At 37.7% G+C, this 18,193-nt stretch overlaps 1 long non-coding RNA gene across 1 annotated transcript in view; it reads right to left on the bottom strand.

The window, feature by feature from the left end:
- Positions 1 to 403: 403 nt before the first annotated feature.
- The window catches only part of LOC135226773 (uncharacterized), an 83,508-nt gene continuing 65,718 nt past the window's right edge, over positions 404 to 18,193 (bottom strand). Inside the window, exons 4-5 of the long non-coding RNA XR_010317271.1 lie at positions 17,364 to 17,460; positions 404 to 472 (exon numbers count right to left, since the gene is read on the bottom strand). This is a non-coding gene — a long non-coding RNA (uncharacterized LOC135226773). The remainder of the gene's footprint in view (positions 473 to 17,363; positions 17,461 to 18,193) is intronic.

The following is an 18,193-nucleotide window of genomic DNA, read 5'->3' as shown; positions in this document are numbered from 1 at the left end:
AAACTTGCTGATTTTTCTTTTTATGAACTTTGGCATCTTCAGCCCCCACTACCCTTTCCTTCTCTCCTCTCTCTCTCTCTCTCTCTCTCTCTCTCTCTCTCTCAAGAGGACAATATTGTCGACAGCTTCTCTTCCCATGACGTCTTTGGTTTTTGTCTCTAAACGGTTTGAGGTCCACCATTCGTAAAGGAAAACGGACGGACGAAAAACAAAGAAAACGAAAAAAGCTTTTCTTGCAACTAAGTATTTTTGTATTTTTTTTATTTATGCCTCGATGGAAGTATCCAGAGTGGACCTCCCTTCCAATCTAAGCAGTGGTTTCACAGTCAACAAGAGGTAACGCGCCCTGGCTAACCCTTATCAACGCTAGTGATAACTTACCTGGAACCCTGGAATCTGACTGCTTTCCAGGCGGTCACAGTCTTATAAGGCGCTGGAATTGTGCTTTGTAAGGAGGGCCTCCGTCCACGCACTGAAATGAATAGAGAGGAAATCGTTACGTAAGTAGATGGGAAAGAAAATAAAATAAGATATTGCTAGATTTCTTTTGCTATATACTAATGTGGTTACTGAGGGAAAAGGAGGTAATGAATGATAAAGGGTAGATATTTACGTATACGTGTTTTTATCTTACAATAAATATTCTCATATTCACCAATCAACTCATAAACATACTGTCACTTCATTATATATATATATATATATATATATATATATATATATATATATATAATAATAATTACAACACACTCATTCATATATATATATATTTTTATATATATATTATTATATATATATATATATAATATATATATACTATATATATATATCATTGAGCCTTCAGTTTATCAGCTAGTATTCTGGAATGAGAAGGAACAGCTAGCACCATGCACAGACTACCCCTAATTCCTGCCCTCGAATATTTTGATTGATCAACCGGGCGCAATAGGTGCTCAGTTTTTTTTTTTTTTTTTTTTTTTTTTTTTGTTTTTTTTTTTTTTTTTTTTTTTTTTTTTTGTCTTTCCCGCCACAGCTGCTTAGTTTGCTGCCTTAATACCTCCCAGCCGGTGTCATCTCACCTGACTGTCTAACCTTTTTGACTTACATCGCAGACATATTTGTTACTCATTTCAGAACAAATCCTTTGGAAGACATCGAAGAAGTCTGGGAATGTGACTTAGCACACTTATTTTTAATAACAATTAGTTTGATAAGAAATTCAAAGTCTCGTGAAAACAAATTGTTAAAAAAATATCGACAATTATATATTAAAAATATATTTCTATGTAAAAATAGAACAAAGACTTTCGAACACCGTTCATCATTGTAAAGTTAAAGACATTTTAACGTTACACTGATGAGCGAAAGTCTTTGTTCTATTTTCACATGGAAATATATTTTTAATATATAATTGTGGATATTTTTTAACAATAATTAGTTTGTAAAAAAATTCAGCTCTTCCTACCTTGATATATACATATATATACACCTTTAAAATTCTGTATCCCTAGAGAGCAACGAGAGAAGGACGAAGGAGACTTTTACAAGCGAGCAATAAAGAAGGAGGAGGAGGCGTTTCCTCCTGGCACTGAAGACCCGAGGGAAAAGCCCCCAAGATCCTCTCCCGGAGACAACGGCCAATCTTCGGCGAATTTAAGGACCAACTTTCTCGGGGAAATGTATCTCAGGCTTCGTGTTAGTGTGAGGAAATGTAGCAGAGTGAGGAGGTTCCTTGAAGTTTCTTGCTCATTTGCTTGCAATTTTAATTAATGAACATCTCAGAAAAGACTTTAAATATCATTTTAGCATGTCTCCTTTTTTATATCATGAGAATACTGCCTCGATTATCTTATGCTGAGTTGCTGACATATTTCTTAATCATTGTTACTCTTTATTTGTTCGGTCCAACTCTCCCAAAAAAAGAATCATGATGGCTTTCAGAAAATGGAACGACCCAATTCTTTTCGTCGCTATGAGATAATCCACAAATTCCTCCTCATTCTTTCCTAAATTTCTTGTGATGTGATTGAGATTGAGAACGGGGAAACAAATATCACAACCAAGAGATGAAGGGGTGTTCCAAACACCCCAAAAAAAATGAGCGAGCTTTTATTTCAGTAACAAAACATTGCTGTTATATTTTCTCGTAATCTTCGAAGCGCCGAGATAGTTATGTCCTTCCTTCCTGATTATTCACTCACTCGTTTTTCAGTTTACAGAAAATGACTGAAGAATCTCCCCCTATTCTTTTTTGGGTTGGGTTTCATAGAACTGCGATTCTCCGATTGCTGTTACATCACGTCTTATTTGTCTATATTTTTTACCATTTCTATTTCATCTAGGGAGCCTGGCATTACGTTATTTAAATTTTTCTTTCTTTCGGTTAAGGGACCTGACTTAGTTCGATCAATTTTTTATTCTGTTACGGAGTAAATGGTTAATAATTTGGAAGGGATCGCTTACCTCCTATTCCTTTATTGCGTTCTTCTAAAAATGAGTACACTCCTTCATATCCTGCTTCTAATATATATATATATATATATATATTATATATTATATATATATATATTATATATATATATACATATATATATGTATATATATATTATACATATATGTACATTTATGTATATATATGAATAGATATAAATCTATATCTATAATAGATAAACACTATGTAAATCCATATTTCTTGACCGATTTTGGTGAGATTTATAAGTCAATATCAAACTGGGGAAGGTCATGGTGAAAACAGAATTAAAATCGGACTATTGGTTGGCTAAAGGGACCGGGGCATGTGGGAAGACAACAGATATTAGTGTCTAATCCATGGCTTTCGAGGTCGCTGAGAAAAATAGTAACACTCCTGATGCTCTTCAAGTCCAAGTTCAGCCCTGGGGATGGGTGACAAGGGGTGGGAAGGGGATGACAAGTTAGAGTAACAGAAAACGACAGATATTAGTGTCTAATGTATAGTTTTTGAGGTTACTGGTATGAATAGTGACACTCCTGATGCCTTTCAAGTCCAAGTTCAACTCCAATAGGGAGATGGAGTGATGAGAAGAGGCGGGAAGGGACGACATGTAAAACTAAACGAAAACATCAGAAATTAGTGTCTAATTTATAGTTTTTGAGGTAGGTGAGATGAAAGTGACAATCCCAATGTCCTTTGAGCCCAAGCTCAGCCCTGATAGGAAGGGGAGGTGAGAAGGGGTAAAAAATAAAATATCTAAAATGACGGATATTACTGCCTAGTCCATAGTTTTTGAGGTCACTGAGATGAATAGCAACACTCCAGATGCCCATCAAGTTCAAGTTCAGCCCTGATAGGAAGGGGGGGGTGGGTGGTGAGAAGTGGTGAAATATAAAAATTGCTGAACAATGTAACTGAAGTAACTATCTTAACAAGGAGCAAAGAGAGTCAGAAAGAGAGAGAGAGAGAGAGAGAGAGAGAGAGAGAGAGATTTGTTGGTTGTCATTCAGAGTTTTTCCGGGCAGTGCCAGGTTGGTCAGCTAGTATGTGTATGTGTATATATATATATATATATATATAATATATATATATATATATATATGTGTGTGTGTGTGTGTGTGTGTGTGTGTGTGTGTGTTATACATATATATATATATATATATTTAATAATATATATATGTATATATATATTTTATGTGTGTGTGTGTGTGTATTAACACACTTGGACGAAATCTGTGAGAGGGGAAGCTGGAAGATGAAAGGAGATTTGCAGAAGATTAAGCATAAGAAAAATACTCGCGAGTCATAACTTTAAATAAGGTCGCTGCAGGAGGAGCTGCCGGGCCATCTTGCTAACATTCCCTAACTCATGTTAATGTTAGCAGATCCCCAAAGGGTAAATTTTAGGAAGAGCTGAGGCGATTTGGTGTGCGAATAAACAAGCGACAAGTGGAGCTGGCAGGAACGACGTCATTATGTCCGGGCATTTCAGCATGAAGCGAAAAGGGTCAACAAATGGGCCACAGGGAAGCAGGAGAGAGTCACCCGATAAAATGGAGGCGCTCTGCAATGGTCGAATGTTCTCCCCAAATATGGAAGAGAAATATTTAAGGGATATGTGGAAAGGAAAAAGGGAAGGTGATGTATCGCTCTCCTGTTTCCCTGCTATAGAAATGATCGCGTCGGGGTGTGAACATGCGGTTATGGAGAGAGAGAGAGAGAGAGAGAGAGAGGAGAGAGAGAGAGAGAGAGAGAGAGAGAGAGACTGGGTAACAACAAAACAAGATTGAGATTAATTGATGTTGAGAAGGGAAATGAAAGAATCCGGATCCGTTGATTCGAACCTTTTTTTACAGAGCTTTTCCATAATCAATGATCTTGTTCGTGTCTGATCAGTCCTGCATGTCAATGAAGTGTGAATTATGGAAAGGAAGACATTTGGCCTTGAAAAGACTATAAAGTAATCTATGAACCATTTGACATTCACTTGTAGTGTTGATAATGAACTCTTAACTTCTCTCTTGCCTGAAATCGGGAGGGAAATGAATGAAGAGGTTTTTATACCCGTTTGGGAACGATCCCAGGACGTTTGGAATAGAGGTCAGCACTTGATTAAGTTGATTCAGAGCCGCGGAGAATAACCCAGAAACTTCAAAGTTATTCTACACACAGGTCTCCGTTTTGAAACAGAGTTCTTTAAACAATAACGATTAAAAACTAATCCTTTCAACGAAATGAGAAATATAAGTGAATCAAAATAAGAAAAGAAATGAAACAATAGAAGGAAATTCGAAGAACAAAAAATAAGCTTTTCTTGAGGGAGAAAAAGAGCAAATGAAATCAGAGAAAAGCAAACAAAGAAACGGCACGAGCACAGCGAGGGTTGAAAGAAGCGATGAACCAGAGCCATTAATATTCCATCTCTGAATCCTTCCTTTCAATGCGTCATCACACAATAATGACTTTGGGGATTAAAAGGTTTGATTAAAACTTCCCCGTTTATTTTTGTGGTCGCAGATTTTCCATTCAAGATTCATTTCGGTAAATCTGGAAATAATTCGATCAAAGAATTGTAAAGCTTGATTTGTCTCGCTTCTCTTACATAAAAGAAAGAAAATAAAAGGTGGGGGAACAGCCCTAGATATACTCGTATACTTTCATTTTCTATGACTTTTTACAGCATAACATTTTTACCCATTCTTGTATGGTGTCACCATTTTTCACACACACACACACACACACACTACACACACACACACACACACACACACACACACACACACATATATATAATTACCCACTATGATCGCTGACCCTCTCGATTTCCTAACAGGTTTTGGGTTCTCTCGTCAGCACAGAGACTTAAACCCAAATAAACCTGACGTCCATAGGACGGGACGCTTCGTCCCACACTCGATATGTCAGAATGACGTATACATATTGCTAGAGTTGGAATAGTCCCATCCACATCATGCCAGTATAACATTTCAACGGATATTGCTTTTGAGGATAGCCAACCCAATAACTTCGTCTCCCTTATTTCTATAAATCACAGCTGAATGATGATTACCATGTACTAAAATGATTGCTTAGATGATGCGACTAAAGGATCGTGCTAAAGCAGTTCGGCTCCATCGTGAATCTCAGAATTTTATAAGTTATGAAACAAGACTTATCGAAAGCCTTCTGTAAGCCACTCATGAAACTTCGAAACTCGTCAAGACAAAACAGGACACTTCACATATGACTTTAGCATCTACAACGATCCTTTGAGAAAAGAGTCTACGACGAACATCTTTGGAGATGAGACTTTCAAAATCTACTGTGCATAAGATTCTGCATCGAATCTGCAGACTCTACAGTTCCTTCATCAACACATGGTCTACCAGACCCGTGGTTTATCTATAACAAAATTTGTGTCCTTTTCTACATTCACCTGGATATGCGATTTCTGTGTGGTGCTTCTTTATTCTACTGGGTTGTGACCCTTCTTTGGACAGCCACTTTGCATTTTAGCTCAGCCAACCAAAGAACGCAGTTTACTTTCTTTTCTAGTGAAGCCATGGGCCAACAGCACTTCTAAAATAGAAGTTCTTTTAAGTTTTAGAAATTGCGAAAAACATTTGATGAAACAAATAATAGATAAAACTTCAGAAGATGAGAAAAACTAGACACAGCAAGCCTTTTTGTCCGTTTTACAGTTTAATTCTGTCACGAGTATATATATATATATATATATATATATATATATATATATATATATATATATATATATATATATATTATTTTTGTACTCTTACACTTCCTCACAGAGTTTGGATGCAATAAGAAATTCATAACAATTTTATTACCTCCGCCTTCGCTCCGTTGACGTCTTTGTCTCTTGGTGTTGCTATTTATTACTTTTTGTCCTCCTCCTCATTCGTATCAGACTCAAATATCCTTTTATATCTCTCTCATCTTTTCCGGCGTCTCCCAGTTTCCATCTCTATTCGTCCCCTATTCTCTATTTTTCCGTTATTTATCCCTATTCTCTTTTTTCTCCGTTATTTATGAGAAACTTCTTTCTCTCTCTCTCTCTCTCTCTCTCTCGATCGTAGCGCCTGAGGAAGTAGAATACAGTCACATTGCGTTTTTTTTCTGGATGAAACAAATTTTATATATTTTTTATTTACTCCTCTTCCTTAGTATTTTATTGGGGAACAATTCCCTTGGTCAAGTTAGTGCCTGGTTAGTTATATAAAAATATTGTTTCTTGCACAGGCTCCAGTGGAGGGCTGAAGCCTGTGCAAGAAACACCAGCTACCTTGCAGTAATAAGTGGTACGAACACCAACCTGAAGGAGGGGGGGGGGGCTGGATAGAAAAACGATCAGGCAAAGATCCTCTGGGGACTATTGGTATCAGAACAGATAGGGTGATACGTGCAAATAGACCAGACGTGACGTTGATTGACAAAATCAAGAAGAAAGTATCACTCATTGATGTCGCAATACCATGGGACACCAGAGTTGAAGAGAAAGAAAGGGAAAAAATGGATAAGTATCAAGACCTGAAAATAGTAATAAGAAGGATATGGGATATGCCAGTGGAAATTGTACCCATAATCATAGGATCCCAAGATCCCTGAAAAGGAATCTTGAAAAACTAGAGGCTGAAGTAGCTCCAGGACTCATGCAAAAGAGTGTGATCCTAGAAACGGCGTACATAGTAAGGAAAGTAATGGACTCCTAAGGAGGCAGGATGCAACCCGGAACCCCACACTATAAATACCACCCAGTCGAATTAGGGACTGTGATAGAGAAAAAAAAAATAATAACAATAATAATGTAACTTTTCCCTCAGACAGCATGGCGACATAGAATGCTATCCATCTGGTTCGCAGCAATTCCTTAGGATGAGGTTGCTGGCCCCATGACGACCAGGCACAGGAAATACTGCGATAGTCAGGTTTAATGAGAAGCAAAGCGTTTTAGCAAAATGCTCCTTAATCTCTCTCTCCGCCTTGCCAGGATTCGAACCTGACTCTTCCCGATGGTGAGACGAACGTTCTGCTCAAGGTCATGCGAGTATGTATGTGTGTAAGTACGTATTTATGTATATATCACTACTTACCGATCAACTGAAGTCTCACTGAACTCTGACAATGATGATAATGCAATTACTTTCTTTTCATTCTCCCTCGAATAGAAAAGCAATTATCACCCAACATTTTGGGTCTCATTCCGCTTTTTCTTGGAAACTGTGTTTGCGTGTGTATAAAACCTACCATGCGTTTCCAGCTCTAGTACGCACGGCATTTTCAATAATAACGTGTCCAAAGCACATTCATTTTAAGAACAACTAAGAAGTCATTAATCACTTTTCGTTTTATTGTAAGTAAAATATGATTTGCCATTTTACAGCAAAGTATCAAAGACGTTATAGTTGTTTGTGTTGTGTGTGCGTGTGTGTATGTGTGTGCGTGTCTTTACAACTATATATGGTATTTCATTAATGATGACGTCGCCGTATAGCTCTCCTGTCTGTCTGTCTGTCTGTCTGTCTCTCTCTCTCTTCTGTCTGTCTCCAATTGACTATGATATGATCATCACACAACAGTCAACGAGAGAATAGTTCACAATTGCTAATATCATGTTTCATCTTAATCACAAATTTTTCAGTTAATTTCATGAAACTGATTTGTAGTTTCCTTTGTTTACAGTTATGTTTCTTAAGTTTCGAAGGTAAAAATACTTTTGTTTTGTTTTGTTTTTCAAGTTATTGTTTTTTCACATCTTATTAAAGGATATGAACTTTTACTAAGATTGTCAGGCACCATGCAAAAGCGAGAGAGAGAGAGAGAGAGAGAGAGAGAGAGAGAGAGAGAGTATTCGATAACTCACTAAGAAATTCCTTTATATGAGAGCACACACACACACACCCTACATTTCTCCCCTATCATTCGTCATTTTTCAATTCATGACGTTTTGTCAAAATTTTCACAACATATTTTCAGTTGACTCTTTGAGGATTATCACACCATATCAGCATATTGATGGGAAATAATTTACCATTTCTGGTCTTTGTATAAAAAAAGTTTATGCAATGTTTGTGTATCGAACGTGCAGTGCGCGTTTTCGGTCGCGTTGCTTACATTTCCAAGGTTTTTATTTTTAAGTTTATTTGATAGTTTCAGCCTTTTTCCTCAGTTTTTTTTCCATTTTTGCGTTTTACAAACTATACACGAAAAAATCACGAATCTACCTGAGATGAAAAAATGATAAAAAATACAATTGTTTCCCAACTCATTGTTTCACAGTTTGAAGAGGTGAAGCTGACAGTATATGATAATTTTGATAAAAAAAAATATTCATCATAAAAATACATAAAATTCATACCATGGTGATGTGTCATACCGAGGCACGGCGCATCTCCCTGCATGGGACGTGACACCCCAACAGTAAAATATTAATGAACAATATTTATAATACGAATTTCGTCATGAATTTTGTCAGATATTGTCACCAAGTCGAGGTGTTTACATCAGATTGTCTCCCCTTCCGTTAAGTCAATAACAATCTCTCTCTCTCTCATTTAAAGTGTGAATTTTATTTCTGTTCCATAATTTCATGGAGTGAAGATTATGGCAAAACATACAGAAATAACGACGAAATTTAGGAATATATCAAATGTGCATCTCTCTCTCTTCTCTCTCCTTTAAATTATGATTTCTATTGGTTTTTCATAATTTTCTGCGGTGAAAATTAAGACAAAACACAGAAATGAAAAATAAGAAAATACAGTAGAATGAAAATTAGAATAGCGCAACAGCATAAAATAGAAATAAAAAAAAGGAAAGGAGTGTGTGTGCGTGTGTTTGTTTGTATGGTGCTTAACGTTGCAGGGAACCAGTGGTTATTCAGCAATGGGACCAATGGCTTTACGTGACTTCCGAACCACGTCGAGAGTGAACTTCTATCACTAGAAATACACATCTCTCATCCCTCAATGAAATGCCCGAGAATCAAACTTGCGTCCACCGAGGTGGCAGGCAAATACCGTACCAAGCACGTCACTGAGGCGCTAGTGTGCGTGTGTGAGGAAATAGGGCAATGTTGAATGCTTTACTCCCTCTCTCTCTCTCTCTCTCTAACTCACATTGTGCATGATTACAGTGTTTTATTGCACGTAATATCCTTTAATAAAATGTAAAAAACACAATGTTTAAAAAATTAAACAAAAGGTGTCTATAATAATTGCGAACGTTTTAGGGAAGTTAAACACTGGGCTACCACTCTACTCATCCTGAGTGGAATTTTCACCCTCTATCTGCATAGGAAACCCCTTACCTGGCCAGCCATCCACTAAATATCCCTTTCTCTGCAACCCCATTCCTGTGAATAGCTTCTCTCTCTAATCCTTACCAGCCTTCTAATTCCTCACATCCTGGAAACTCTTTCTCCAGCTCCTACTAAACCTTTTCCCAGCCTGTTATGAGTGTAAGCAGTGTTACCAAAATTTCCTTACATCTGAGCAGCATTATCAACAACCAGAGTGTTTTTTCCCCTATTTTTATGAATATATAGTTTCACTGGTTCCCGGGGTCCGGTTGAATTCAGATAATGTTGAGTTTCGAATAATGCTAAGTCAGATAACCGAGGGATTACTGTAATTCGCGAATCAATTTAAATCATAACGTTATTTACATAAAGGTTTCCTTACTCCAAGTTTAATTACTGTTGTTGATCACGTATCTATAGTAACGCATACGCGAAGAATTAGCAACAAAAATCAAAGACTCAGCCGGAATCCCGAAGGAGATTTATATATAGGGACGTATAGAATGCATCGTAAAGGAAGCTCTATAAATTCCCTCCAGACCAATTTGATTTTTACCCGAAAGCGTAATCATCTGCCATTTCGATAGTGAGGCTAATTTATGCGATGCGTTTTTGCAGCTGAAATGGTCTGTACTATAATAATGATTCCCATTAGGTTGAAAAGTGTCGGGCATACGAGTTTCGATTCCCACCACTATGACTCATGAAATAAAATATTGTATAATACTGTACGAAGGAGAATCACTTTGGGTTTTTATGAATGGTCACCAAGAGATGAAAGAGATTAAAGTATAAGAGAGCGTCTTCTGGAAATAATTCATCACTCAGAAATTAGGAAACGATAGTTATCTCATAAAGTGTCCCGATCTCTTCCAAATACAGTTCATGAAAGGAAACTCGGTTATCTGTAATGATTCCTTTTATGGGGAAGTTTTGGAAATAAAGTGAGCTCCCAAAATCTTTTATTAGAAGAGACATCAATCCTTAGAAGATTATTTTAGTTGGTGTTTTTTATTTCATCATATAAAGAGGAGAGGTAGCTTGAGTAAACTTATCAAAGAAAATTAAAATGACAAACTGATTATTTTGGAACGGCGCTGCGTATGAAACCGAATACCTTCATTGTTATTGAACATCACAATAAAACCAACTGTCTGAGAGACGTTGCTGGGGGAAGAGATATGAAAGAAATGAAGTCCCTAGCAAAGACTAGTCACTTGAAAACTCTCGAGAGCCAACTGGCCCAATGTAAAGAATAGGATCAACTAAACTGATTTCAAAATTGTATTGTAGCTCTCTGATTGGCCTTCCAGGTGTGGCCTTGGAAAGGAACAAGTTGAATAGTACAAGCATATTTTTGTGGCATTCTCGAAACATAATTGGTGCTTCTCTCCTTTTCCCTGCTGCATTCTAACTCAAATCTAAGCTAACCCAGGCCATTTATGCAGAATTGCTTGAGATAATAGCACTTAATGAGATCATTCATACAGCTGAAAGACTGAGTATCAGTTGAGACATAAGTAATAATTAATTACAAATCAGCCCGTATGAGCAAAATACAAAAGTATGAAATATCTGCTCTGAACCTTAAAATATTTACATACGAAATCCATCATAAATCACCACAACGTAAGGCATTATGAGGCGTTTGTCATTAGACAGGAGGAGAGACATTCCAGAGAGAGAGAGAGAGAGAGAGAGAGAGAGAGAGAGAGAGAGAGAGAGAGAGAGCCTGTCTAGAAAAGCTCGTTAGTTTCCATTTGCTTTTTCGATCTCCTTTCGGGAGATTCTTTCTGGCGATTGAGAACGATGTTCAATTGCAGCCTTTGACTTCCTCGACTTTTGCTTTACAGATACTTGAAGCTGAGTTTCTGTTCTATCTTGTCATTGCATTGATGCATGTATTACTTATGCCTGTATGGTTATAAGTAGGAATTATTTCTCTATCGAAGAGCTTCAGAGGAAGAAACAAACTTAATTTATAATATAGGTCCATGGGGAGGCAAGTCTGATTCTATTTTCTAGGTCATACACGAAAACGTGAGACTGAGACAAGTGGAGGAAGCAAGGACCTTTTGCCTCTGAATGGATGGGAAGTTACCAGAGTCTGAGAAAACAGGGAAATCCATTATTTTGTGATTGCTTCTGTTCATATCGAGCTCAGCTTAATATTTCCGTCGACTTTTTCTGAGTTTGTCGTCGACTTTCCAAAAAAGTTGTCACACACCTTTTTCTTCGTACCGTGGTTATCGTCGTCAAAATGTGTAAACAAACCGCCTCAGCTGTGACTTTCAAGTGTTAAAATAAGTCTGCCTTTTAACAGAAAGCCATCTGTAATGTGAGTCGTGATGTTATGTGGTTAATGATGTTACATAAAAAAAAAAAAAAGTCTTTGGGTTCGGTCCTGGTTAAAACGACGTGAAAACGAAGGCGTTTATTATAAGCTAGTAAAGGAACTGAGCATGGAAGACGAGCTAACCATGAAGAAATGCATTAGACTGACCAAAGAACAGCTCCTTCATCTGTTGAACCTGGTGACACCTCACATTGAAAAAACTCTAAAATGAAGAAAGTTGTCTGCTTCGGAGCGATTGACCCTCACTCTCCGTTATTCCATCTTTCTTTTGATGAATGGAAATGCGCTCTATCCGAGATGTAAACAAACAATAAAGTCGACGGTGCGATGGGTTGAATTCGATCGGTACCGTTTTCAAAATTCGTGACGACGACGCAAGAAAGTCGTCGTCAAAACATGAAAAATCGACGGAAAATTCGCTAGTGGGACAGCGCCTTAAGACTCTCAAAAGACTCCTCATAAAACAGTGGGGATTCTCCTTCTTTCCCTTGAAGTGAATGACACGAGGCTCTGACATTACTGGCCATTAGCACGCGATTGGAACGTCCCTCACACGAGTCCTAACACCAGACATGGCCCCGTGCAAGAAATGGTCCTCCCAAGTGAATGCGTTGCTTTTATATCATTGCTTTTGGGTCTCGTAGGAAAGTCAGTTCACAGCCGTTATTGTGATTTACTTTGTCTTAGTACACTTCGGAAATGAAACTCTGTGCTTTATGAGAGCTGCTTGGGCGCCGCTGTGCTTTTGTTCGGGACCAAGTTGAAATTGCTTTCATATGAACTAGATGTTCAATCATTCTAGAAACTTGGGCTGAAAGGTACTTGCACTTTAACTACAATGAAGCAACCTGCAACTTATATGACAAATCTCCCGAGTATTGAACAATTGCTTGATTTTACCTACTTGTTTATCAAAATATACTTCTTTTATTCCCTCTCTCTACTCTACTTTACCCATGAACACACACACACGTATTCATACATATATACATAAAACACGCACAAACATATATATATATATATATATATATATATATATATATATATATATATATATATATATATATAGCCGAGTACTTTCGGTCCTGTTCGGACAGGACCGAAAGTACTCGGCTATCTCGCTTTTTCATTTTTCATTCATACATATATACATAAAACACGCACCAAACATATTATATATTATATATTATATATTACTAGTATATATATAATATATATATATTTTATTTATATATATATATATATACACAACCACCCACACACATACCTCACACATATCATATATATATTGTTATATATTATTATATAATATTTATATACACAAACACCCACTTAAATATATATATAGCCGAGTACTTTCGGTTCCTGTTTCGGACAGGACCGAAAAGTACTAGGCTATCTCGCTTTTTAATTTTTTCCTTCGTGGCAAAAAACCTTTATTTATACATAGCATCACGTTTTATATACTTCGTGATCAAGTTATTCTATATATATATATATATATATATATATGTATATATATATATATATTATATATATATATATATTTATGTGTCCATATGGGAGCAATGTTGGAGTGAGACTTACAGAAGCAAGAGCGAAATTCGAAATGGAAAACGTGCCTCCAAAATCCTCCCTTGACGCGTCACGAGAGGAAGACTGAAGAAACGAAGACTTCGCGGAATGTCTGTCCCAGTCTCTTTCTTCTCTCTCGAGCCATTTCTTTATCGAGGTTTGAGGTGGGAATATTCGTTGTTGCTTCGCCTCTTTCCTTTCCTTATTTTTTGTCCGTCTTTCGACCATCCTCCTTCCATCGCCGTTGCACACAAAGCTCTCACACTCGAAATGACCCGAATCACACTTTGTAAGGATATGAGTTGAGCTGAGTTCAATATAGAATTTAGGCCAAAGGGCGATCACTGCTACTTATGAGGTCATTCAGCACTGAAATGGAAATTGACAGTAAAAGGTTTGAAAGGTGTAACAGGAGGAAAACATCGCAGTTGCACCATAAAATCAAGTGTTACGAGAGGGTGGAAAGTAAGATGAAGAAAGAGAATATGAAAGGCGGTACAGTAAAAGGGACAAAAGTGGTTGCAGCTAGGGGCCGAAGGCATGCTGCAAAGAACCTTAAGTAATGCCTACAGAGTGCAACGCAAGAGGTCCATGGACGGCACTAACCACCTTACGGGTTTCATAAGGATATGGACCCACTTTGTATTGCAGTCATAACAGTGCTCTCTCTCTCTCTCTCTCTCTCTCTCTCTCTCTCTCATGTTTCTTTGGTCCTATGAAGAAGGATATTTTCTTTTTCATCTTTTTGGCTTGTTTCTCTATCAAGGGCAGAGGAGTTTCTTAATATTTCGACGAATGTGGAAAAATGAGAGGGAGAGATGATCTAATGTTGACATTCTTCGTTGATTTCTATGTGATTTTCTTTCACTTTTCACTTTTTTTTAATCTATTACCATCTTTTTGTAATTTAATGTGATGGATATGAAACCAGTCTGGAATTAAACGTAGGAATTACAGTAATTTTTCATCTCCCTCCCTCACTCCATCCCTACTCTCTCTCTCTCTCCCCTCCTAGTTCCAGTCTTCGACTGCATCCTGAATATTAGTTTTATAAATATGACAAACCCTAACAAGTTTTTTTTTTTTTTTCAAAACCAAGATTTCGCCGATCCACGAAATAATGTTCCCGCCCCAGTCGTTTCCATCATCCGCCCCTCGTAGGAACAAATAGGCAATTACGGGACCATTAACACCAGGCAGTCCAGTTATTTGCCTACTAAATACAGCCCCCTTGGCTAATACGATATAATGCAAACGCTGGATTATAATAATGACACCACTGGCGTGAGGAGATAGTGTCCTGTGTTCATTTAGGCAATGGACCACCGCAATTCAAGATGGCGGTGACTGGACATCCCCTTGTCGCTGATGCCGAGGCAGTGCTGCCAATGTTGGGAATTCAGTCGGAACCTTTACTGGTCACGGTCCAAAGTTCAGTCGCGAGATCTCCGTTGTTTTTCTGCTAGAATAACAAGTAAACAATGCACAGAAGAAACATCGGCGCAATCGAGTTTTCTGTACAGCTTATGATCAAGACCACCGAAAATAGATCTGACTTTCGGGGGTCTCGTTGTAATGCTGTATGAGCCGCGGCCCATTAAACTCACACCCTGCCGTGGTGGCCTGTGTTGTTGCGTTGCCAGATGCACAATTATGGCTAACTTTAACCTTAAATAAAATAAAAACTGCTGAGGCTAGAGGGCTGCAATGTTATATCTGAGGACGGACAGAAAAAGTGCGGACAGACAGACAAAGCATCTCAAGAGTTTTATTTTATTTTTGTATTTATTTTTTTACAGAAAACTAAAAAAACAAGCCAATCACTATTACAGATACTGAGGTTACAAACAAAATCCTTTGGTGGATACTAAGTGGTAAGTGGTTCTGCTCTGTTCTTTTCTCTTCCACTGCACTTCACTTCCTTCATGCTCAACTCCAGTTACCGAAGATTTCAATCTCGTTGAATGATTGCTTCTAGTCATTCTTATCGAATCTGCATCCCCCAAGCACAGTATTTCTGAATATCAGTTGAATTAAAACAGTGAGTGAAGGTAGCATAGTTACTCCCTACAGCAACCAAATCAGTCTCTTACGGATGAACAGACAAAAGCGAACAGAAGAGCCGAAGAGACACAGGGACGAACAGGCAACGTCTGTATCTCCTAAAGCAGTGGTTCTCAACCTTTATATGACCACGCCCCCTCTAAGAGTCGGTCCATCCTTGGATATGTGAGTAAAATTCCCTCCCAGACTTGAAAAAAAATGAGAGAAAAAGAAGGGGTTTCGAGGGATAGGGAGGGAGGTCAATAACAACAAAACATTGTAAGCACAACGAGCCTAACTATAGTAGTAGACTTTAGGAAAGTAACGTTATAAGGCGAGACTTTTGCATTTTTTCATAAACTTCTGAATATCAGTTCATCACTCGTTAAGAGAATAACGAATACAATTAGATAATTTTTTAATTCATTTTTCCCTAGGGCTAGCGCCTCCCCTGGAAATTGCTGACGCCCCCCTAGGGAGGCCCGCCCCCCAGGTTGAGAACCACTTTGACCTTAAGCGTTAACTTTGACAAGATGCCGCAAAAGCTTCGCCATATTACACAGGGCGTCTCTTCTCGGGGAATTTCTTTTAGAAATGAAACGGGATCAAACGTTCCCTATTTTTCAGCAAACGTTTCCCTTTGGAATTAATCAGCATCTGAGAAATTGATCAAATGGGCTCTCTGTAACCCGTGACATGAATAGGATTCAAACCAATTCCTGTAACTGAATGCGGCCTAACCCTGAAATCATAAGACGAAAATATATATTTCTGGTTATTTTTATCCACCGAATTAACGTTGTCATTAACAATCATTGACAGAGGTGTTGTTTCAGGACTTTAATATCGTCCCATTCTTCTCTTGAAAGGGTCTTGAGCGATGAAATTCTCCTTCAGTTACAAAACAATCTAATAATTAAGCTGAGAAGATTTATAGAACCTAATCTAATGTTTCAAAATGTAGCAGTTCAGCTTTTACATTCCTAAATCGAAAATAATATAACCTTAACAAAATAAATATTACTGGTTCCAATCATCGAAGGGATTCTGTAAACATGATGGTAGCCATAATAATTCGAAAGCATTAAAAAATAATCGAAAAAAATTGCACAGAATACATACAAAGGCACCAAGACAAACTATGGGTGAGAACCCTTCGAAATATCAAAATATTATTTCAACATTTGGAACCAAAATCCCCCTGTACTCTCACTAAAGGGGCAAAGGATCCAAATGTCCTTTAATGTTTATGAATGCTTGAATATATTTTTTTCCCACCATTACACTCTTCCATGCGGAAAATTCAGATGGCATAATCACAGACTGAGAGAGAGAGAGAGAGAGAGAGAGAGAGAGAGAGAGAGAGAGAGAGAGAGAGAGAGAGAGAGTAGGAATCATTGTTATGACTGCAATACTGTTAAAATGGCTTAACATCCTTACAAAGAGTGATGAGAATTCCTTTTTTCTAATATTTTGCACTACTTTTACTTATTCCCTTCTGTTCGTTTCTTTATGGCTCCAAAGTGCATGTTTTACTATCAACCTGCGAGTTCGCTTGACCTGTCTAACCCTTATCAGCTTTAATGGCATCTTACCTGGAACACTGGAATCTGAACTAGTTTGCTTTCCAGGGGGGTCGCTGGCTCATATGACATTGGAATTTGGCTTCCCATGAGGTCCGACATCCACAGGCTGAAATAAGAAGAGAAAAATGTTTCTAAGTTTGAAAAAAATAAGGTAAATAAAATGAAATCATTTGTTAAAACAAGACAGCATTCCCTGCTCCATTATTCCTTATCTTTTGAATGGAGAATGCTCCTCTGTGCTCTTATCTCCCTAAGCCTCACAGCCTCCACATTTCTTAAACAGAAGCTGCATGAGACTCCAGTTGAACTCGTTACTTAAAACGCGACAGAGGCTTCTGTTTATGAAATAGGAGGTCACAGAGATTTGATTTCCAAGGAAATTTACCCTTGATTTTGAAGTATGAGGGTGCTTGTGACAGTGACTGGTTTTTTGTCTTTCCTTAAAACCGTATTTCTTGAGACAACTGCGCCAAAAGATCCTGAAAGAGAGATGGGAGATTCTCAAAGGCTCTCTTCTGGGTCTGCTGGAAAAATGGATCAAGAGAACGTAATGACAATGAGATCGTTTGTGGAAAAAATTAGCAAAGTTCAAGAAGACTGTTCTATTTATGCTTTATTTTTTTTAGGGAATTTCAAACTGCTTTCACCATCATCCCCACCTCTCTCTCTCTCTCTCTCTCTCTCTCTCTCTCTCTCTCTCTCTCTCTCTCTCTCTCTCTCTCTCGTTTCTCGAACGTGCATATTAACTGGATACTATATTTGTCTGCCTGCCTAATTATATCTTTCTCACGTTAACTTTTACTTTCGATACAATAAAGTCATAAACCAGTACAAAATAG

The sequence above is a fragment of the Macrobrachium nipponense genome, chromosome 15 (genome assembly GCF_015104395.2).
Source record: "Macrobrachium nipponense isolate FS-2020 chromosome 15, ASM1510439v2, whole genome shotgun sequence".
NCBI lineage: Eukaryota > Metazoa > Arthropoda > Malacostraca > Decapoda > Palaemonidae > Macrobrachium > Macrobrachium nipponense.
Note: the sequence above shows the minus strand (reverse complement) of the source record. Positions and strands in the feature narration are given on the sequence as shown.